Below are 24,509 nucleotides of genomic sequence, written 5' to 3'. Positions count from 1 at the left end.
ATTGACACTGTCAGTAACAAATTAGAGGAGGGGATTTATGACGTCATGATTACGTCATTTTATAAGAGCAATCATGTATGATCAATCGTAACACGTGTAACTGTTTATCCGTTGTCTTATCCAATATTGCGGTAATGCGATCAGTGCATGATGCATTCTCGCTCTTTTTTCTTCTCAAAACATCGCCTTTTCTTCTTAATTTATCAATTTATCAACCTCATCCTTTTACACATCATCTATCTCATCCCCCAAGGGCAACGTGATAATGATATTCAATAAAGCAGTGTAAAATTGACTATCTGAAGGTTTGAGACTATGAAAGGAGCATCAAATATCGCCCAAGATAATGACCCGGTTTCGATGACAGTCCTGCAGAGGGCATGGGAAATCCAACAGCAAGTATAAAACTCAGTTTGATTGTTCAACATTTGCGGAGAGCTGGTTTGTTTATCACACATACACTAGAATAGTCTTTTGTAAAACATTGTAAAAAGACATAATAAAACCGTTATAAAACGACTGCGAACAAAAAATACAGGCAAAAGTGTGTCCTATTTAGTAAATATAAATAAAAGCATAATCAAACGATAATTTTAAATTTCCTCTGAAAAATAAAGGTTATAGATAGGACCTTTTTTGTCCTCTCAGGAGAACCCTACCCTCTTAAACCTATAAAAAGGTTCTTTAATTTTGGAGAACCCTTAAAACGGTTCTGTATCACGTTTTTGGGACCATTTTCGATGGTTTTGGAACCATTTTTGGTTCTTTAGAGAGGACAACTTTAGAACCTTTTTAGAACCTTTATATTTCAGTGTTTGTTTTGTCTCTATTATGAAGAAACCCTTACCAATGGGCCGTTTATTTCGATGGATCAGTATCATAGTCGTGATTGGGAGTCGACACCCTTAAATCATGTAAATGAACGAGTGAGATACTCAAATGAAACTTTGATCCATCCCATAATACAAGCACATTGGCCTCTAAAAGTATGTTCTTTATGTTAAACATCTTCGATACTCCCAAATGGCAATTTCAATCCCCTGACAAATAAATTTTACTAAAAAACAGCATAAGCCTAGTCCCTATCTGTTATGGATTTCGTTTTTTCTGTCCCTACTTTTCCTGTTTGTTCCTTTTCTCTGTCATGCATATCGCCGTGCCGTTCAATCTGCAGTGTTAACCCACCTTTCGGCACGCATCATTTTGACGGGCAAATTCAGCAGAATTTCTCACGTCCGAAAGTGAAAATATCCTGCTCTGATCCACATGATGTGAAGCACCTAAGGGGCAGATACCATCCCTTCTCATCCTCTAGTTGCAATTTGTCCAAATTATAAGGTACCTAACACTCCTTCAAGTTATGTTTACCAAAATGTGTGGTCTTAAAATGCCTGGTATTATACAGAGACTGTCAGGTCTTGTTAAAGCCCTGTCGTGGCGATGGAGCATTTCCCCACACCACCACGCGGGTACGCGTTAATACAGGGGTCAACGGCACGCAATTCGGACACGGTACTCGGGCTCACTCCAGTATACCCGCATCTTTTTGTTGATGTTGTTCAATCGTCTGGCTTTGAAACAGATTTTAACCTGTTCTTGAAACGTGTTTGATCACGGTAACTTAAACTTGTATATTTGCGCGCTGTGTTATTTATGTGAATAGCGCCATCTATTGTTGAGAGGGTTGTTGACGAGATTGTTTTTACTTGATCAGGATTGAATATAAACCACCGGGTGAAGGTGATCTTAATATCAAGATATTTGTTGGGTGAAATTTTCATAAAGAGAGAAACATGAACTAATTGACCCAATGTATTGACAAGGAAAAAACATAAAGTGTATATCTTGAGCAACGCACAAACACTAATGTAGACTAACCACATTCCGGTACGCCGTCTAAAAATAGTTATCAATACCTCGGTCTACTAAAATTGAAATTAATCGATACCAATGCTCAAAATGGGCGAGAGCAGAAAAAAGAGAAATCTTTGGTCTTGGCTGTAATTTCCACCATATTTTTGATCCCATAAAACTAGAGGGGTATACTTTTTTTTCATTATACCAGAGATATTGACTGACCATTATTAGCTACATGTATATATTTGAATACTGCTGTTTTCGTCATTTTTGCCAATTTTTTTCATTTCAAAAATACCAAATGACAATTTGAATGACTTATCCTTCACTTTTAAAGCAATTTATAAACATTTTTTACACTGGCGCTGAGATCACTGAATGGGCCTTAAGCATGGCATAAAAGCAACCCGATTTTCTTTGTTTAACATAATTTTTTTGTGACATGTGCAACCTTAACGGACACGGGTCTATTAGGCCGAGTAAAATAAAAAACATGTTTCACGTCCGGATTTTTGGAAAAAAAAGGAGGAGGGCGCTTTTTATTTTTTATCTTTTATCTCAAAATCGGTGTAAATACCCATAATTAGAGCTGTTTTAGCGTACACAATAATGCCTGGAAAAATGAGGAGGCCTCTTTTTATTTGTTGTTCTGAGAGGTAGGCCCCCTCTAATTATCACAAAACCTTCAAAAGTGTTTCTTGTATATTAGCAAGGCTATAGAAAGCATCTCTACTTCCTAGACATATTTTATGAAAAGTTATAACTGATTTCCAAAAATAAAAAAAATGATTGAAGAACCTCCAAAAAGGAAGCGGGAGGGGACGTGAAACATGTTAATCTTTTTATTTGGCCTTATATGAATCTATATGGCCCCCAGTTTGCAATCTAAAGCAACAACAACAACGACAACAAACAAATTATTTCTCCCTCGTCGATTCATTACATCTCTCCAGACACAATAGGATGGCGCTGCATGAAGTGGGTAAAGTCTTTTGAATTTGCCGGGTTTTACACAACTTGAAGACTGCCCTCCTTTTGTGTACGCCATACTTCGAAAAGGCTAATGGTCTTACGATTGTGTGATAATATAAATGATTGATTGATTGATCGATCGAAAAAATTGATTGATCAATTTATAAGATTGGTTGATTGCTTGATTGATTGATGGTTGATCATGTCGATAATACCCATAAACTATAATTTAACACCACAATAAGTATATAGGTCCCTATGTATAACATATAACACTGCAAACAGCTGTTATGTTTTAAAATGCCAACGCTTACTTTTAGTAAGAAATATTTGACATCCCCGTGTTTTGTATATTAACGCTGGGATGACAATGTTAATAAAGAAAAAGTATTGTTTGTTTACAGAAACGACCTGAAAAATTAATGTTTGGGAATTTTATTTCACTGTTTTTCCTGTCTTATTATTTTAATAAAGTGATATCAAGGACTGTGATATGTCTGTATGTTTATGGCACTGACAAGGAGGGTTGATGTGAACCAAAATCAGAGAATGGTAATATTAAAAAATATATTTTGGGGCTACTCATTTTCTATAATCCGGGTTTTTTTTTAATTAAAATTTAAATATTTATGATATTCTGATGTGTTAGTAAAACTTCTAGGCCCTATACAGATTTTTCATATAGGCCCTATACAGATTTTAAAAATGTATTTTATGTCCTTATCCAAGACATGACTTGCATATGGACGTGGCTCAAACTCAACCTCAGAGACACGTCTTAAATCGGTGTCCTCGGACAAGACACAAGTTCTGCATTGTCACAAATGCGCCTTTGTTATAATTTGGCATTTCATTTGCATGATTCTGCGTAATGACGTAGCGTGAGTCATCCTAATGGGGACACCGACCATGAGGGAGGGGGGGGGGGTCTGATCAGGGGCACATGCCGATTTTCGGCAATTTTCCTATGGAATTTTCTACATTTTTAAATCGATTGAGGGCACGTGTCCACCGTGCCCATATGACGCTATGCCACTGATTCCGCGAAAATGTAAAAGAAAGAGTAATTTCTTGTGTCCTCACATTTGACGTTGTATATTGTCGCTGTTGTTGCTCATTTTGTACACTTCAAAAATGAGATTAATGTTGTTTACTCTTCATATCATAACGAATTAAATCTAATTTTTATATCACCGATAAAAATCTTGTTAAATTTTGACATAAGTCATCGCCTTCCCGCTGACTAGCGAAACGTACACTATACACCACACTGAGAGGCTATACAATAACTTTACATCGAGAAGGCACTATCTGCAATAGCTGCCAGGTGTCATATTTTAGATGTGTATACAACAAATACTGCAGAATTTGTCAACTGTCTATAAGGCAGCTATTGCAGCTCGGGCATTCTTTCACTAAACAATTGAATTTTAGCTCTTAAAATTATAATTTAATCCGCTATTGTTTCCAAACATGTCTTAGTTCATATCACTCATAACTAAAGTATGATTAATAAAGAGATGTGATAAAATACCAAAGAGTGAGAAATAACCAAACTAAGCAGGGTTCCTGTGTTATGTGTAGGGTTCAATGCCCGATAGAAATGTGGTACGTTTATGGTAACATACGGAGAGCATGGAAGGTGACGCGGTTGATCAAATGGAGAAAAATCTACTGCTGTGCTGTGAAGTGGACATTTGTTGAAAATTATCCAAATATGGCCAGTGTGACAAGTGTTTCTCCTGTGTATAACAAATACCGGTATTTCGTCAACATCGCTCCCCCCAGTGCATGAATTTTGACAAAATCTCCTGCCCCAATGTTATTTTGATCGGCATCATATATTGCCCGAATAGCAGTATTTTTTTTAAAGCTCTAAACCGGTATTTCGGCAACATCTCTTGCTGTTAACCACTCTAACTCTTGTTCAAATGCCGGAATTTTGGCAACATCTCTTGTTAAAAAGCCGGTAAACACTCTTGTTCAAATGCCCGCATCTCGGCAACCACTCTTGTCCAAATGCCGGTCGGCATTTCGGCAACATCTCTTGTCCACATGCCGGCATTTCGGCACCCACTCTTGTCCAAATGTCCGCATCTCGGCAACCACTGTTGTCCAAAATCCGACATTTCGGCAACCACTGTTGTCCAAATGCCGGCGTTTCGGCAACCACTGTTGTCCAAATACCGGCGTTTCGCAACCACTGTTGTCCAAATGCCGGCATTTTGGCAACCACTCTTGTCCAAATGCCGGCATTTCGGCAACCACTCTTGTCCAAATGCCCGCATTTTATCTTTGAGCCCAAATGCCGATATTTCGGCAAATACCGGTATTTCGACAGCGTCTCTTGTCCGAATGCCAGTATTTCGGCAACATCTCTTATCCAAATGCCGGTATTTCGACAACATCTTTAGTGCAAATGCCAGTGTTTTTGCTGCTTTTGTTACCCTAATGCCGGTATTTCGGCAACCACTCTTGTCCAAATGCCCGCATTTTATCTTTGAGCCCAAATGCCGATATTTCGGCAAATACCGGTATTTCGACAGCGTCTCTTGTCCGAATGCCAGTATTTCGGCAACATCTCTTATCCAAATGCCGGTATTTCGACAACATCTTTAGTGCAAATGCCAGTGTTTTTGCTGCTTTTGTTACCCTAATGCCGGTATTTCGGCAACATTTCTGGCTCAAATGTCGGTATTTCGGCAACCTCTCTTGTCCAAATGCCGGTATTTTGGTAACCTCTAACATAGATTACCCTATTAGGGTAAATAGCAGTATTTTAACATAGCTCTGTCTATAATACCGGTATATCGGTAACATGTCGTATCAATATGCCGGTAATTTGGCAGTATCTTTTGTCTGAATTTCGGCAACATCTCTTTTTCAAATGCCGGTATTTCGACAACCTCTTTTCACTAAATGCCGGCATTTCGGCAACCACTGCTGTCTAAATGTCGGCAACCGGCATTTCGGCAACCACTCTTGTTCATATGCCGGCATTTCGGCATCCTCTCTTGTCCAAATACCGGTATTTATATCTTTTTTATGTCTGGTATTTTTATAACATCTTTGAGCCCAAATGCCAGTATTTCGATAATCTCTCTTGCCCAAATGGCGGTATTTCAATAACCGCTCTTGACTAAATGACGGGCGGCAACCTTTCTTGTCCAAATGCAAGTATTTTGGCATAGCAACCGCCCTTGTCCAAATACCCGTATTTCGGCAATCTCTCTTGAACAAATGCAGATATATTTTATGTGTAATATTTATAACATCTTAAACCTGGTATTTTGGTAATATTTCTTTCTCGAAAACGTTTTAATACTATTAAATCTCTGATTTTATCAAAATCGTGAAAACGTTTTGTATAAAAACACAATACAACGTTTTTTTAAACTGTTGACAAAATTTTATTGTTGCTATTTGTTGCAAACATTTTTTGCCCAATATTTGTCGTCAACATTGAGTATTTTGCAGAACGTTTTCAAAAATGTTTTTGAATGTAATGAAGGCGTTTTATTCCCTTTCTATAATCCGACATTGCGAATTATGTAGAAAACGTTTTGTGTTTGCTGTGATCCCATCAAACATATCGTTCATAATTATTTCTCTTGAAGTAAAATTGTGAAACTTTTGGAATGAAAAATTCTTAAGTTTGGTCTTCATTGGGATGTTCCAGTTGAAACTCATACACCCCTGTAGAAGACATGCTCTTAATCTCCCACACAGGGGATGTAGATATCAAATTAATGGAGTCACCCCCCGGAGGGGGTTCTCCCTGATTGAAGGTATACGGGGATGTGCCACGGTTTTGGGGTACCTTTTCAGCAATTTTGGTATATCGATGGGTGGGTTTTTCAGTGCAGACCAATGCGCTCAATGGGGCGCATTTGGGAAAAAGTGCCCCTAAATGCGCACAATTAGGGCAAATTTGGGTGCTTTTTGGGTGTTTTTTGTGAAAAATTGGTATACTGATGGGTGGCAAAAACAGCAAAAAGTAGGTATAGAGAAAGTCGGCATCCGAAAGTCTGCGTGGCACATCCCCGTAAAAAGTTTTTCGAAGAACCCCCCCGGGAGTCACCCATTCAGGTAGCCCAATTTGAAATTCACACTCCATGCGTGTGGGATTAAGGTCATGTCTACCATAGGGGTGTATGGATTTCAACTGGAATACCCCATTTAAGGATATCAAAATTGAAATCAATTTATCTGGGGAGTGATAAAATTGCGGCATATATAATATAGAAATCCGTTCTTATAATATAAATATATAATGTTTAGGGCCTATTGATATAAATTTTCATTCAAACTAACGTAATTATAATGATTTTACTTGTGTGAACAGTAAGTGAAGGTTACATTACTAACAACCTGTTTTGAATGGCTAATATTGATAACGAAAAAACGATTTAAATTGGAAATTTTAGCTTAGAGCGAAAAGACCATTGACTGTACCGTTGTACTGTTTGGAAAACAAAATATACACACATCCGGTAGGAGCTCAAATTGATACAAACTCGATATACGCCTATTTCAATATCATATGCTATTATATTACCATAATATTGTATGACACATATTAATAAACATGAAAACCATTATTTTGTCGGTCGACGCCCTTTATTAAATCCCATATCAGATCAATAAAAAACAAATATTTTTAAGACAACGACCTGCTACACGAATAAAGGTTGTTAATTGTCCGAAATATAACTTTGCCGTTGGCGACTCTCGGCATGAGACAAGTATCGGAAACCGTTGGAAACTTGAAACGGCCGTTTTCGGTTCGTTTGGTGTTATACATTTTTGTTCTCGCCGCTTTTTTTTGTTGGAAGTAGGCTAAAATGACACATAGACCTAATGTGTAATAATGGAGCTTATATTATTAAATTTAATATCAATTTTATTAACTTAATGTCATCAACACAGAAACCCCGATATTAAGTGGGTTTATTTTAAGTCTCATTTTATAAATATTAAACTACTGTTATAATTGTATACTATACTACAATACAGAAATAAAGAAAAATCCAAAATGTGGCTATCATGTGTTGTAATCTAGGCACTACATTCTAGGAACGGTGTTTCATTTTCTGGATATTGTCTTTATTTTGTTAAAAGGATATTTCGTGATCCACAGCCTCATCCCCACACTTTTCTCAAAAAAAGTTGTGATTTTTATACCACTAGAAACCTCTGGCTACATAATGTTTATGTGCCAAAATTTCTTGCAGATTAATCCGTTTAGCAAAAATCGCCAAATTTGAATTTCTTCTGGTATACCAGAACGAAATTACAACAGTGGCCTATGGAGCAGTGTAATACACATAATCATGCATAACTCGCAAACGCAAACTCGGAATCAATCGGACTAAGGGGCATTCGGTGAGAGCAAAATGTAAAAGATATGGGGTCATTGGGTGAGAACATGACCTTCTTTTAAAATAAAATCTTTGGGTGAGAGCCGAAACAGCGCCACAGAGACCTCGAACATCAAATTTCTAGTTCTAAATGGCTTCACATTTCTTTGTTTTTTCAAAATAAGTAACAAAATCTGTGATAAATGGAAGTTGCTGTTCAAATTGAACTTGTAAGGGTCTTTGAGTGACAGATCAAATGGAAAAATAAGGGGTCTTTGGGTGACAGAGCATGTGTTCGTAAAAAATTATGGGGTCTTTGGGTGACAGCAATGCTGAAAAAGGGCTCTTAACAGCCCTACATACGCGTCACCTCCAAAGTTGAGTGCCCCCCCGTGCCACCTACATAGTTACGCCTATTCTTGGTGCCATCCTGACTGTATTTCCTGTATTTGTATTAGTAAACAAACACATCTATTATGAACATTTTGACTCAGCATTATTACAATTGTAAAAATTATCCTCCATTTCAACAATTTGTTCAATGATAATTGGTAATTATTTACCGATCACTCAATATTTTCCCCTCCCATGTTTACGTGACTTCAACACAGTATGAATACACTAATGTAAATGTTATGACGTCTGACTACACTCCAAGACCACTCTCATCACACTGAGACCATAAAAACAACTTTATAATGAAAGACAGAGATAAAAAGACTAAATCGCGTCTGACGTCAGGGCATGGGCGCGCCGTGATTGGTTGCCGACCTACGCAGTGCAGCATTTTCTTTCTAGTTGTCAGAATTTTAGACGCGAACTAGTCTTTTTATCTCTGTCTTCAATTATAGTCAACAAATATGTCCAAGTTGTGACTATTTCAAAACGGTAATCGATATCCTAATTAATCGATACTATTTAAGCGAATGGGAAACAGCAAATATTGTGATACTTGAAAAGGTTCAATAAACCACTTTTGGAGGAACTTAAGTGATGTTTTCACGTCCAACAATTAAAAGGAAGGAGGAAATAATGTATCAAATACTTATGTCATTGTAACTTAAACATGTTAATAGACGTTACACTTGTTTTCTTTTTTAATAGTTGTACCACCCACATAGATGATAGCAACATGTAAATAGTGAAATATGGGTGTTGTTAGCGGGGACTGGCTGCGATGGTCAATTGTGGAATGTCTAAGGTGTGCGCTTCTTAGCTGCAAGTCCCTATGTTGTTGTTTAATGGTTTATGGAATTACTTTTTTCAATTTGAGGAAAATGGGCCAAATACATGCAATTTTGCATGGTTTCTTACAATTGATTTAATCAAATTCAAAGACTTGGCACAAGTCTGAGCATAATACTCCTCAGAATTTTATGATTTTAAGACCAAAAAAAGGAAATATTGGGGAATATTGAGACATAACATTTTTTGCCTAATAACTGTACATGGTCTGAGAATACTCTGGTCTGAATACCCCAGAATCCTTGTTCGAGGTTGCTCTCCCGGTGCTGATCTGACTGAAATTTTCCAAATTGGGACGCCGCACGGTGTGCACTCATGCTACAGGTACTGAGCTACCGGCATCCCTAATGTAGAACCCGTCCGAGTCTTGTTCTATACAATATCACCTGCGCTGCCTTTTGGGAGACAGATAATTATTTGAACCAGTCTCGCCTCAAAGTGAAATACAGTGAGGTATATCTGCTAATAATGAACATAACATATACTTCATTTTTATTTTGAAACACAGTTGTGAACAAATTTACATAATCCCTTTTCTTCATCGGAATGAACTCATTAAAGATCATCAATATTATTCGCTCACAGATTGAGCAAATTCTGTAATCTGTGCAACTGGGCGATAATTTGATACTGTACCCTCTGTACCCTAAATCCCCTTCTCACGCATTTTCCCCTGAATACTTTTTTCTTGCCAAGGTTAGTTGCATCCATACTTTCCCTTTCCCCATCTTCGACTGCGCACATGCCTATATAAGCCCTACAAGCTTGCTTGAGGTGCGTAGGAGTATTGGTTGACAATTTGCATAAAAGTTGGCGTAGTTTATATACGTCTGTGATAAATGGGATACTTGTAAGTTTGTTTTACGTGGTATTGGCATTTCCAAAGCAAGCTTGTGATGGGCTGATAACCTGACTCACATTCTGTGTTTTTTTATTCAGAATTCTTAAGGTAGAGTTGGAATTGATCAATAAGGCCTACATTTTAAATGAATATTTTTTCTTGAACGACGAACCAACTAAACAGGTTTCAGCCCAAATATTAAAGGCCTCTTGACCATGTTTACGGATTTGCTATATTGTGAACAAACAAACACACCCCCCCACACACACCCCACCCCACACACCCACCACATCAAACAACTCATTATAATTCATTCCTGATTAAGTAAAGATTTTCCCTAAGAAACAAGCAACTATCAGGCTTTGCATCAACAAAGAAGCAAACAAGAAACGCATCAAATTTGTGGTTCATTTGCTATAATTTAAGTCATTGATTAACAACAAGTTTTAACGAAAATAGTGAATCGCTATCTTAGGTAGATAGCACATTTGGTAAGGAATCGTTATCTTAGATATAGATAAAAGATTTGTGATGAATTGCTCTGTAGATAGTAAAATGCATATGGATAAATAAGTTAGGAACTTAGTAGACCGCAGTCTTAATATAGCGTATAGGTAATGATAGCTATCTTAGGTAGACAGCGTGGTTGATAAATAGCTATTTTCGGTAGATACGAATTGACGCGGTGATAAGTAGACATGCATGTATAGGTATTATATATACGGCTATCTTAGGTAGATAGCAAATTGCGCTCTCTTCGGTGCACAAGAATTTTTGTCGTGGATTCGAATAGTTAACTTAGGTAGACAGTAAACATATGACATGCTTGATATTCAACACAGAAATCAATAATTAAAAACGATATTTTAATAGAGTATAAAGGACAGCAATTAATATTGCAAAATATTTCCTATTTTTTAATACTCGCACTTGCTGAAATAAGACATATATGGCCTATTTTAAGTGCCCTTTTTTTGCTGCTCTCCTTCAAAACTTAAAATGCTGAAAGAACAATTTTAAACTCTTGAAAACCATTGATAAAATACTTTTATCTACATCATGCTTGCAACGAATGCATTCTAAACTTACACGTACCATACGGGGAGTTCTTAAATGTTGACATTAAAAACGGTCTCTACTGAAAAGAACAATCCCCAAACCCCTTAAGACATTGTATAAAACGAACCGTACGACTTGAAGAGGTACTCTGGGAGAATTTTGATTCAAGAGGCACTCCGTGGTGCGCAAACCACCTGTGGAATACGGGGTAGTGTTTTACCGGTTGCACGCTAGGCAACAGTCTACTTCACTTAGCGACTTGTGTTTTGTTAATGAATGTATGGCAAGTATAGAGGAAGATGTTTAATGGTTTTATAAAAATAAATGAAGGGTTGTGTTTTCTGGTCATAGGCATTGGTTAGGGAGTGGTTAAGATAAGTTTAGATATTGACATAACTTAGAACAACAAAATGTAATGCAGTGCTGTCTCTATAGCAAAACTTTACGTATATTTGTTGTAAATGATGGGATTAAAACTACAGGAAGAATAATAGTTATCAGTGCTTGCAGAATAGAAAATAAACAATAATTATGTTATGAATATTTCATAATGGATTGAGGTTACCTGAGGGTGGGGAAAAATATGGGGCATGTTGGGTAATAAGAAAAGATGAAGTAAAATGGGGATTGTGAGAAGACGAGAGAAGATGGGTTGAAGACAAATAGTTGAAGTGTGTTTTGTTGATGTTGTCTTTTTGTTGATGTTGTCTTTTATGACCCATCAAATTTATTATCAACATTTGCAAGGCTGATGGTGATGGTTGGTTAATCATAAAAACAATAATATGAGACTAATTAGCGCAAATGTTTTAAGTATATTTATTTTGTAATAAACTGAACTTAGTTATATACTATTACCAAACCTGACGGACAACTTTTAATATGTATGCTTATCACGCCGTACTTTAATTTTAATATTTTTTTTGCAGTTTGTAGGTTTTTTAGTTATTACCAAATTCACATGCTTTGTATAATCAATGATATATTCGTCCCAGTTAATAATCATTAGGTGAAAAAGCTAGTGGTTATTCGTTTTTAAAAGGTTTGCAGTTCTATTGTATTTTACATGTTTTACCTGTACACTTAACACGTTGTTATATAAATTAAAACAGGTACACACCTAAAATATCTGGAAATATGTGAACAAAATAAAAATGGAGAAGTCGTTAATTTAGTACTTTCGCACTAACGCAAGATTCTTGCAAGATCAATGCATGCATAAGATCTGTAAAACTTAGATGAAATTATTGAACACATACATAATCCTTCTAAACAGTGTACACGCCCTTTTGTTTATCGTTTTACATTTTTCTCACTTCAATGTTTTTATAAAGTTAAAAACAAGTTTGTAGTATAAACAATATTTTTAGTTTTTATTTAGCAGATATTATAACAGGTAATATTGTCCATCTACTTGCAAGGCCTATTATAATCATCTTATCATATTATGTGTTATATACCTAATGATAAAAGAATGATAATTGATACGAATATCTTGCGCAAGAACTGCTCAAAGTCCATGATCGCTTCATTGCAAAGTAAGACATTAAGGAGACATATCGTCTCTGTGGCGCAATTGGTTAGCGCGTTCGGCTGTTAACCGAAAGGTTGGTGGTTCGAGTCCACCCAGGGACGATTATTTTTTATACACTTTTTTTCTGCCAACAGATTAAGGGCTGGGGTATGAACGTTTGGACAGTATTTATTTTGGGACATTAGAGCACATCAGACATATCGAATTGCATTCTGAATACGAAGAATGTCATTCTGATATCAAATAATTTTGTTTTTTGAAATTCGCAATTTAATACACATTTTATGGCAAATCATTAAAATTGACATTTTGATATTTAACAGTACTCGAAGTAAACTTTATAAATCTGATGATTTATACTTAACGTGTATGTAGGTGGGATGAAATGCCGACGATCAATTGAAAATTTGACCTTTCGTATTGAAGATATGGATTTTTTTCCCCAAAACACCAAAAACCGTCTTTTTGGGAAAAAAATCTATATCTTCAATATGAAAGGTCAAAAGTTTCAATTGACCGTCGGCTTTTCCTCCCTGCTACATACACTTTAAGAATATATCATTAGATTTATATAATTTACTTCGAGGACTGTTATATATCAAAAATATCAAATTTTTATAATTTGACGTAAAATTTGTATTATATCGTGATTTTCAAAAAATGAAAATTATTTGATATCAGAAAGACAGGCTTCGTATTCAGAATGCAATTCGATAGGTCTGAGGTGCTCTCATGTCCCACAAAAAATACTGTCGAAACGCAATAAACGCTAATTTTAGATCCCTTAATGCCGTAATAAATCTGAATTCTAACATAAAAAATAGTTGTTGTTTTTTCAAATGTTCACGTTCACTTTGTGCGAGCACATGTTTTTGGTTTCATCAGATCAAACAGTCCTTTCACATTTTACTGTTACAATCATTTAATCATATGTGCTATATACTTATTGACTGATAAAAGCATTAAAAACATATTAAATTTTACATTAACAAGAAATAAATCAATAACAAATTCTCTTAATCATACTCGAAAAATGTTTGTATTAATAGATCTTGCGCAAGAACCTGCTCAAAGTCCACGATCAATTCATTACAAAGTAAGATTCGACTGCGACATATCGTCTCTGTGGCGCAATCGGTTAGCGCGTTCGGCTGTTAACCGAAAGGTTGGTGGTTCGAGCCCACCCAGGGACGACTATTTTTTATACACTGTTTTTTTTGCCAAAAGCTAATGTCGTAATAAATCTGAATTCTAACGTGAAAAACTAGTTGTTGTTTTCGCGATGTTCATGCTTACTTTGTGTGAACAAAAATTAATGTTTTTGCTCACTTTTAACTTTATTTTCACAAGAGACGTTGTTATTATACCAATAAACATTACCATAAAATCGCAATGCATGGCAACAGGCGAAACATACACAAACTCGTCTCTGTGGCGCAATCGGTTAGCGCGTTCGGCTGTTAACCGAAAGGTTGGTGGTTCGAGCCCACCCAGGGACGACATATTCTTTTGTTTTGCTATTTTTCTATCAATCATTATATCTGTTGCATTTTTGGTAAAGTGTAAAAGCCGATAAACATCATTTTCAAATGTTTCCAACATCTGCCCTTAGCTCTAAATTGACACTCTACTTTACAAATGCCAAGATAACATTTTGAAACTAAAAGTAGCGCATATTTTCTCATTATTTTCTTTATATTTTATCGGTTATATTATTATTTATGAAGAAAGTGTTTTCTTCCTCAGGAACAACGTTTATGTATTTTCCTTTTCCCTATCCTTTTTTCTCTCAAATGCATCATTTCCCAATTTGAAAGTATTTCTAAGGAGCATTGCTTCCCTCACCCGCAATTTCTGCGTCTACCGCATTTCATATCGTACCATAAGATAAGTCGCATCTTATATCCACGCGTCTTTAATGGTGCAATTAATTAACACACATTTGCTCAAATTGATCACTTTTTATTTAAAAAAAACATATTCAATTTTAAATTAACAAGAAATAAATCGATAACAAATTCTCTTAAGGGGGTACTACACCCCTGCCCAAATTGTGCCTATTTTTGCATTTTCTTAAAATTATAGCACATTGGTGACAAGTAAGATATGTATATTATAGGGGCAAGGACTACAACTACTGCACTGTAAATTTTATTTCAGCACATACAACAGTTGTGGAGTTACAGTCAAAAATGAGGAAAAACCCATGTTTGATCAATAAATCAATAACTACTTGCTTTGAGTTGCTGAATTTTCAGTACAGTAGTTTTAGTCCTTGCCCTATAATATACATATCTTACTTGTCACCAATGTGCTATAATTTTGAGAAAAAAATGCAAAATAGGCATAAAATTGGCCAGGGGTGTAGTACCCTTAACCTACATATTCGAAAAATGTTTAAACATTCTTTATGTCGAAAAAATGCTTCAATAATAAAATTATTAAGATCTGAAAAAATGTTATCACAAAATTATTCAAGCAGTGACATTAAGTGACGTATCATCTGACAGCATACTAACGTACATCATAAGCCAGTACAACAAGCTCGTCTCTGTGGCGCAATCGGTTAGCGCGTTCGGCTGTTAACCGAAAGGTTGGTGGTTCGAGCCCACCCATGGACGATAATAACATTTTATTTTATTTTTATTTTAGTTTTTGTTTTTGTAATTTTATTTTTATTTTTGTACTTTTTATTTTTGTACTTGCTGTTTGCTAATTGGTATCTCGTGAAGAAATAAACTGGATAACAACAAAGATAGCAACATATGGTTTTTGTAAGTATTAACAACCATTGACAAACTGAAAACCAACTTACTTTTGTCATCTGTTGAAAATAACCGAAGATCATCATGATTAAATGATTAATTATCAGCCTCGTCCCACGGAAGTCTCTGTGGCGCAATTGGTTAGCGCGTTCGGCTGTTAACCGAAAGGTTGGTGGTTCGAGCCCACCCAGGGACGATGTCAGATTTTCCTTTTGTGTAATTATTTTACATTCTTATTTTTCTTATCATTAAAACCAACGCTCTGCAGGGTCTATTGTTCTATTGTTTCCTATTAGAACGCTGACATATTGGAAAATGTTGCCAATCAATATTCATGAGAGTGTACATTCGACGTCCAGTTTGCGAAATTGGGTGAGTTGTGTTTGGTAGGTGTGAAATACAGCTGACTGGGCGTTTTAATTACGTAACGAATAAAGGCATTGACATCGTCGAATGGCTGCCCAGTGCTGTTATGCGTTTAGTTATTATATAGGCCTAATAATTATTATTAAATGTATTCATCATTCCTTTCTTTTTCCTTCTCTGTACTTATTCTTTCCTAGACCTACACTGTCTTTATCACTCCCTCGCTCTCATTGTCCCCTCTCACCCTCCCTCTCTCATTCCCATCATTTTTCTTATATTTCTATTTATCTGCTTGTCTTTATTATATCTTTTTATTTCTGCCTTCCTCCAGCCCTCTCCCATTCTCCATCTCCCCTCCTCCCTTCCTCACTCCCTCCTCCCCCAAGACTTCTTACAGAGGTGAATCTGCCCCTCCCCAACCCCCTCCCCTCTTTGGGCACGCCACTATTTCTATACCAATCTCCTTCTTAAATAAAATAAAATTACATTAAATTAAAATGGAAATTTCTTAAAAACAACTTTTATAGGCCTATACTTATATTTACATGTATACGTATAGCGATTACCATTATAGTGTAATAGAGATATATGGACTGGACATGGCAGCCTTCATACATTCTAATGTGTAATCGATCACCAAGAGCATTCAATTTATTTAAATGAAACGCCTATCGTCAGGTGGGTGGTAAAGATGATTGCATCGACAGCTAAAGCCTCCTTATAGTCTTCAGACCCACACAAGCATACATTTGTGATACATGAGTACAATGGTACCACTTTACACATGACTGCCCTTACACATGACTGTAGTGTGGTCACTTATTGATACCCGCCTGTTGTGTAGAGCGTTAATATGATGCCGGATCAGTGACCAATGTAATGGCGGTACCCCTTCCTTCGACACAATGGTACCACTTTTATGAATAGCCTGTCGCAACTTCTAATCGGCATCAAAAGAACAAAAGATTATATAATCTATTGCGACTCTATTTCTATTAAAAGCTCTTTGATTAAAACAATCTCTGTTGCGAAAGTGCGTTCAGCTGTTAACCGAAAGGTTGGTGGTTCGAGCCCATCTAGGGATGAGATCAATGTCAATATTTTGATCTCTTTTCTTTCTCTCTTTCAGTTTCTCCATTTATCTCTCTATATTTCTCTATCTCTTTTGTTGATTGATTGATTATGCATTAATGTTGATAATTATCTACACAAGATAACAAAATATTTGGCTGATTCTTATCTAAGATATAGCGACATCGTTTGGTGACTGCTGTCTACTGAAGATAGCAATATCTTTTGATGAGTGCTATCTACTGAAGATAGTAACATCATTGGATGAGTGCTATCTACTGAAGATAGAAACATCGCTTGGTGAGTGTTATCTATTGATAGTAACAGCGTTTGATGAATGCTATCCACTGTTAACGTCGTTTGTTGAGTGCTATCTACTGAAGATAGTAACATCATTGGATTAGTGCTATCTACTGAAGATAGTAACATCATTGGATGAGTGCTATCTGCTGAAGATAGTAACATCATTGGATTAGTGCTATCTACTGAAGATAGTAACATCATTGGATGAGTGCTATCTACTGAAGATAGTAACATCATTGGATTAGTGCTATCTACTGAAGATAGTAACATCATTGGATGAGTGCTTTCTATTGATATTGATCGATTGGCTGATTGATTTATTGATTTACCATGTTCATAGTTGATATGTTGATAGTTATTTACACAAGAAAACAGAACAACATCAATTGATGAATGCTATCTACTGAAGATAGCAACATCTTTGGATGAGTGCTATCTACTGAAGATAGTAACATCATTGGATTAGTGCTATCTACTGAAGATAGTAAAATCATTGGATTAGTGATATCTACTGGAAATAGTAGCATCGTTTGCTGACTGCTATCTACAGAAGATAGTAATATCGTTTGATGAGTGCTATCTACCTGAAGATAATAGTAACATTGTTTGATGAATGCTATTTACTGAAGATAGTAACATCGTTGGATAAGCACTATCCACTGAAGATACCAACATAATTGGATGACTGCTATCCACTGAAGATAGAATCATCGCTTGATGAGTGTTTTTTTTTTTTTTTTTTTTTTCACAACTTTATTCCCTGTACTTCAGTCCGGTGGGAGAAAAAAACATACAAAATGACCACCGGACCCCTTCACAAAATATTAAAATTATACAGTATATTTGTATATATCTACTTTTACAATTAGTATAGATTTAATAAATTCCATTTTGCCATATCAAAATGGGAGAAACATTTCTCAATTTCTTGATATAGACGTAACTTACTTTTGAAGACATTTAAGTTAGGTTTCGATTCATTAATTTTTGCCCAGTATAAATAATATTTACCATATAAAATTAAAAAGTTAAATCTGTCTTTCTTCCTATCCAAGATGCCAAACAGAATCTCCTGTTCTGAAAATGATATATCGAGATTCAAAATAAATCTTTCAACATCATTCCAAAATTGATAAGAAAAATTACAATTCCAAAAAAGATGACGAATCGTTTCGACGTGATATTTGCAAAAGGAACACAGATATGACTGAACAATACCCATACGAGACAATAGTCCATTTACTGCTAGATATCTATGTAAAATTTTGAATTGAAAATACCTTAACTTAATCGAAGGTGTACAGAGTTTTGATATAGAGTAAATTTTTTTCTATTCCAAATTAGCAACATTAAAATCGTGTGCCCATTTATTTTCTGATATTGGCTTATTAAATATTTTTTTGATACAAATATTGTGTATCAATTTACACACTTTGTTACTAGTTTTTATTTTGTTTAATAAATCGTCATTGCTGGATTTGAAATCAACATCATATTCTACCCTACAATTTCTCTTCCAAGGTATTGCATGAATCAAGGAAAAGTAGAAAACAAAATTACGGTCGGGTATGGTGAACTTTCTTTTAATATCTAAAAAGCTTAGAAAATTGCTTTTTACAGTCTTTTACACGTTGTACACCACAGTTGTGCCAAACAGAATTATAGATGATGGTATCATCCATTCGAATAAAAGAATTATTCCATAAAATTTGGTATGGTGATTTTGAAACAGAAATGTTAGAATCGTATGTGATTTCACACCAAGCAATTAATACATCTTTTATAAAAGCATTTTTAATTTCAGTTTGGATCGATTTGTCTTTCGGATTAATATTGCAATGAAATACGAAGTCACCACCCTTGGTTTTAAATAAATGTTAAAAAATAATTTCCATTTTCCTTTATTATTAGAATCCAGAAATCTTTTAACCCATGCAAGTTTTAGACATTTTATTACAGAAGGGATATGGCACATATTTAAGCCACCTGCTGAAAAGTCACCGATCAAGGTGTTCCTTCTAACCTTGTCCGGTTTATTGGACCAAATGAATTTATAGAGTGTTGATTCTAAATCTTTTAAAAACAATTCTGGAGGATTGGGCAAAACAGACATAAGAAAAATAAGTTGCGACAGACCTAAAGATTGCACAATAGCAATTTTTCCTGCCGGAGTTAAATCTCGGCTGACCAAATTCTGAGGATTTCCTTTAACTTCTTAAATTTAGGTATAAAGTTTAATTCAAAATATTTTTCAAATCAGGAGAAAATAATATACCTAGCAGCCTAACTGGACCAGTACAATACTTTACTCCTGTTTCATCAATGTTGGGCTTGTCATTGCGATATTGACCGAGAGGAATCAATTCACATTTATCTACATTAATTTTTAAACCTGAGAACGTTTGGAAGTTTTGAAGAACACGTAAGCTTTCTTTTAACGAAGAAACATCTTCAATGAAAATAGTGGTATCGTCTGCATAGGCACTTACGGTAATAACATTATTATCAATTGTTATACCTTTAATTAAAGGCTGATTTCTTATAGACATATTAAGAATTTCGCTACATAAAATAAACAAATAAGGACTGAGCGGGCATCCCTGGCGCAAGCCGCAAGTAAGTTCAAAAAAGGCAGAGGCATAACCATTATTCATTACACATGAAGTTATTCCAGAATAAAATACATTTATCCGTCGGATAAAATCATTACTAAAATTGAAATATCCGAGAACTTGATGCAGAAAGGTCCATTCTAACTTTTAGTGTTATCTACTGAAGATAGTACATCATTGGATGCATGCTATCTACTGAAGATAGCAACATCTTTGGATGAGTGCTATCTACTGAAGATAGTAACATCATTGGATTAGTGCTATCTACTGAAGATAGTAACATCATTGGATGCATGCTATCTACTGAAGATAGCAACATCTTTAGATGAGTGCTATCTACTGAAGATAGTAACATCTTTAGATGAGTGCTATCTACTGAAGATAGTAACATCATTGGATTAGTGCTATCTACTGAAAATAGTAACATCATTGGATTAGTGCTATCTACTGAAGGTATTAACATCATTGGATTAGTGCTATCTACTGAAGATAGTAACATCATTGGATTAGTGCTATTTACTGAAGATAGTAACATCATTGGATTAGTGCTATCTACTGAAGATAGTAACATCATTGGATTAGTGCTATCTACTGAAGATAGTAACATCATTGGATGAATGCTATCTACTGAAGATAGTAACATCTTTGGATGCATACTATCTGCTGAAGATAGTAACATCTTTGGATTAGTGTTATCTACTGAAGATAGTAACATCATTGGATTAGTGCTATCTACTGAAGATAGCAACATCATTGGATGAATGCTATCTGCTGAAGATAGTAACATCATTGGATGAATGCTATCTACTGAAGATAGTAACATCATTGGATGAATGCTATCTACTGAAGATAGCAACATCATTGGATTAGTGTTATCTACTGAAGATAGCAACATCATTGGATGAATGCTATCTACTGAAGATAGTAACATGATTGGATGCATGCTATCTGCTGAAGATAGTAACATCTTTGGATTAGTGTTATCTACTGAAGATAGTAACATCATTGGATTAGTGCTATCTACTGAAGATAGTAACATCATTGATATTGATCGATTGGCTGATTGATTTATTGATTTACCATGTTCATAGTTGATATGTTGATAGTTATTTACACAAGAAAACAGAACAACATCAATTGATGAATGCTATCTACTGAAGGTAGCAACATCTTTGGATGAATGCTATCTACTGAAGATAGTAACATCTTTGGATTAGTGTTATCTACTGAAGATAGTAACATCATTGGATTAGTGCTATCTACTGAAGATAGTAACATCATTGGATGAATGCTATCTGCTGAAGATAGCAACATCTTTGGATGAGTGCTATCTACTGAAGATAGCAACATCATTGGATTAGTGTTATCTACTGAAGATAGCAACATCATTGGATGAATGCTATCTACTGAAGATAGTAACATCATTGGATGAATGCTATCTACTGAAGCTAGCAACATCATTGGATTAGTGTTATCTACTGAAGATAGCAGCATCATTGGATGAATGCTATCTGCTGAAGATAGTAACATCATTGGATGAATGCTATCTACTGAAGATAGCAACATCATTGGATTAGTGTTATCTACTGAAGATAGCAACATCATTGGATGAATGCTATCTACTGAAGATAGTAACATCATTGGATGAATGCTATCTGCTGAAGATAGCAACATCTTTGGATGAGTGCTATCTACTGTAGATAGTAACATAATTGGATTAGTGCTATCTACTGAAGATAGCAACATCATTGGATGATTGCTATCCACTAACGATAGAAACATCGTTTGATGAGTGTTATCTACTGAAGATATATAATAACATCTTTGGATGAGTGCTCTCCACAAAAGATAGTAACATCGTTGGATAAGGGTTATCCACTGAACATAACATTGGTGATGGTCGCAACAATTTTGTTGGGAATTACAGTGGATAAACTAATGATTAAAACCCATTTATATCACAAATCAAAATAATATAATCGTCCTTTTGTGTGTCTTTGTTCTGTGAAACTAGCGTAGTTTAGGGAACCTAGTTTATGTTCAATTGTATGAAATATGTAAAAAATGTGTGTCGCATCTGGAATGACCGACATTTGTGAGAAAAATCACTAACTTTGTATCTCGGTCAAAATGGTAATAGTACATTTTGTTCCCAGGAGAATAGTACTTCAAATAATTGACAAAAACGATTTTCTGCTCATGTGCTGTGTCATAAACTAGGCACAATATGTCATAATCGAGTGAATTTTCACTATGTTAGAGAAAACCTACAATTAGCCAATCAAGGGCGAACATGACAAATGTAGTTTGACTTGTTGTAACTCAGTTTTTGAAGAAAAAAAAAAGATTAAAATTTTAGGAGTATTATACTTTAGTGGTAAATATAAAATCTTCATGAAAAATACTTCAAAATGATCACAAACATGCCTGGTCATGGTTCAGTGGTTCTTGAGATAAACTATACTATTTGGTGAAAAATGAGACAGAATTGTGTACATCTAAGTTGAATTGACAACATACAGTCAACAAAATACTAATTATGCTTATCGTATTACAAGAAAAATCCGTAGTTTAACCGTATAGGCACTAAACACGACTCTCAGGAGAAATGCAATGTATGTTTTTCTGTCACATCCCAAATTGCGCGCTTTTTAAAACATGGCGTTCTAAAGTATGTCATCCACGTGGCTCAATTGTCATTAAGGCATGATGTCGTCTGCCAATGTTCTATTCATGTTGCCATGGTTATTGCTGAATTGTTATACTATTTCGATTGCAACACGTGTCAAAATTGTCATACGTCTAAAATGTCGTCTGCTTTAGGAAATTTTTGTTCCGATTTTTTTAACCCAAAGCGCGCGCAAATTGCGCAGACGACAGGAAAATATGGTAATAAAATAATACCAAAACTTATAATATTTCTAAACAAATTTGAATTTAAGTAAATAAGGAAACCATAATTGGCAAACATCCTCGGTATTGGGTCAATTGATGTAGTAAGCTCTTACCATTTTAGAAAAATACTCGATATTTGTACCCAAATATCTCATATTTCAAAATCCGTTGATATCCAAAACCAGACGACACACAAGGACTTACAGATGCATTGTAAATCCAAAAACTATGCCAAGTTTGGCCGATAAGTTAAGTAAACATTACAACCACTACAATTGCCATGGTTATTGATAATTTTCCTAAAAAGTTTATTTGATTTTTTTAAGGATTTTATTTCATCTGTTTCCGTGAATGCTTTTATATCGCTTTAGGCGGGAAGAAGGCCATATGGGAGATTTTGGTGTGATAAAAAAGCAAGCTTTTAAAATCACTTTTGGGGTTATGTCTAATTTCAAGAGGGGGTTGCCCAACAATAGACGGAACAGAAACTCGATTGTGTTTTTATCTAAAAATTGATGTACTCAAAACAAACATATCCGGTTACGTTTTTATCGTCATAATTGTACAAAATAATTTGAATAAGTGAACAACTTTTATGTGAAACGGGAGGTGTAATATATTTATGGCGATACGGTGTGGGCTTTGAATTCGTCGCAAAATGCAATGGCGTGTTATGATTATTAATCTATTAGTAGGCCTATGCGAGCCGTTTCGGCATTACACGAAGGGTTAATTTTTTGGTTAATTCGACGGAAAGACATGAAAGAAGGGTGTCCTTGTTTGTATGTGTGAAATTTGGGAGATTGGCAGAGTGAGAAATGGTATTGCGGAAAGTGGTAAAACTACCTTGTTTGGACTAATTCACCTGTATTAGTATCTCCCAGAGTCCCGATATTTCTCCATGAGAGAGAGAGAGAGGCCCGGCAAACACAAAACGTTTTACAGAAAACGTTTAAATGTCAGGCTATTATAAAGGGTACAAAACGTTTTGATAACATTTATAAAACATTTTGAAAACTTAAGTAAAACATTCTAACCAAATATTAAGTGTTGACAAAATACTTTGCAATTATTTGCCAGAAAATATTTTGCAATATCATTTTAATAATATTTTATTTTTAAACTGTTGTTGTAGTGTTTTTTCATATAGAACATGTAGAACGTTTTAAAAATGTTTTCATGAGAGGAGAGGAGAGGAGAGGGGAGAAGAGGAGAGGAGAGAAGAGAAGAGAAGAGAAGAGAAGAGAAGAGAGAGAAGAGAAGAGAAGAGAAGAGAAGAGAAGAGAAGAGAAGAGAAGAGAAGAGAAGAGAAGAGAAGAGAAGAGAAGAGAAGAGAAGAGAAGAGAAGAGAAGAGAAGAGAAGAGAAGAGAAGAGAAGAGAAGAGAAGAGAAGAGAAGAGAAGAGAAGAGAAGAGAAGAGAAGAGAAGAGATAGAAAGATACACATTGCATGCAATATAATGATTATGATGATGATATTGTTCTCTCCCAAAGGAATCGATTTCTGATGACGAATTCCAAACTTTTATATAATTATAAAGAGTATAAGATAAATCCGACTATAATCATTAAATCAAGCAAATATACTATATATACCAATTCAGCAGTTTGAGAAATTAAGACCTTATTT

At 35.3% G+C, this 24,509-nt stretch overlaps 5 non-coding genes across 5 annotated transcripts; all 5 read left to right on the top strand.

Annotated features, from left to right (window-relative positions):
- The first annotated feature begins 12,895 nt into the window (after positions 1-12,895).
- On the top strand, positions 12,896-12,969 carry Trnan-guu (transfer RNA asparagine (anticodon GUU)). The gene has a single exon. It is a non-coding gene; the product is annotated as a tRNA-Asn (tRNA).
- Positions 12,970-13,987: 1,018 nt separating this feature from the next.
- On the top strand, positions 13,988-14,061 carry Trnan-guu (transfer RNA asparagine (anticodon GUU)). The gene has a single exon. It is a non-coding gene; the product is annotated as a tRNA-Asn (tRNA).
- Positions 14,062-14,293: 232 nt separating this feature from the next.
- Positions 14,294-14,367, top strand: Trnan-guu (transfer RNA asparagine (anticodon GUU)). Its single transcript has one exon. It is a non-coding gene; the product is annotated as a tRNA-Asn (tRNA).
- Positions 14,368-15,415: 1,048 nt separating this feature from the next.
- Trnan-guu (transfer RNA asparagine (anticodon GUU)) lies at positions 15,416-15,489 on the top strand. The gene has a single exon. It is a non-coding gene; the product is annotated as a tRNA-Asn (tRNA).
- A 266-nt stretch (positions 15,490-15,755) lies between these two features.
- Trnan-guu (transfer RNA asparagine (anticodon GUU)) lies at positions 15,756-15,829 on the top strand. The gene has a single exon. It is a non-coding gene; the product is annotated as a tRNA-Asn (tRNA).
- Positions 15,830-24,509: the final 8,680 nt, after the last annotated feature.

The sequence above is a fragment of the Amphiura filiformis genome, chromosome 2 (assembly GCF_039555335.1).
Source record: "Amphiura filiformis chromosome 2, Afil_fr2py, whole genome shotgun sequence".
Taxonomy (NCBI): Eukaryota; Metazoa; Echinodermata; class Ophiuroidea; order Amphilepidida; family Amphiuridae; genus Amphiura; species Amphiura filiformis.
This window is presented reverse-complemented; position numbering and strand designations above follow the sequence as displayed.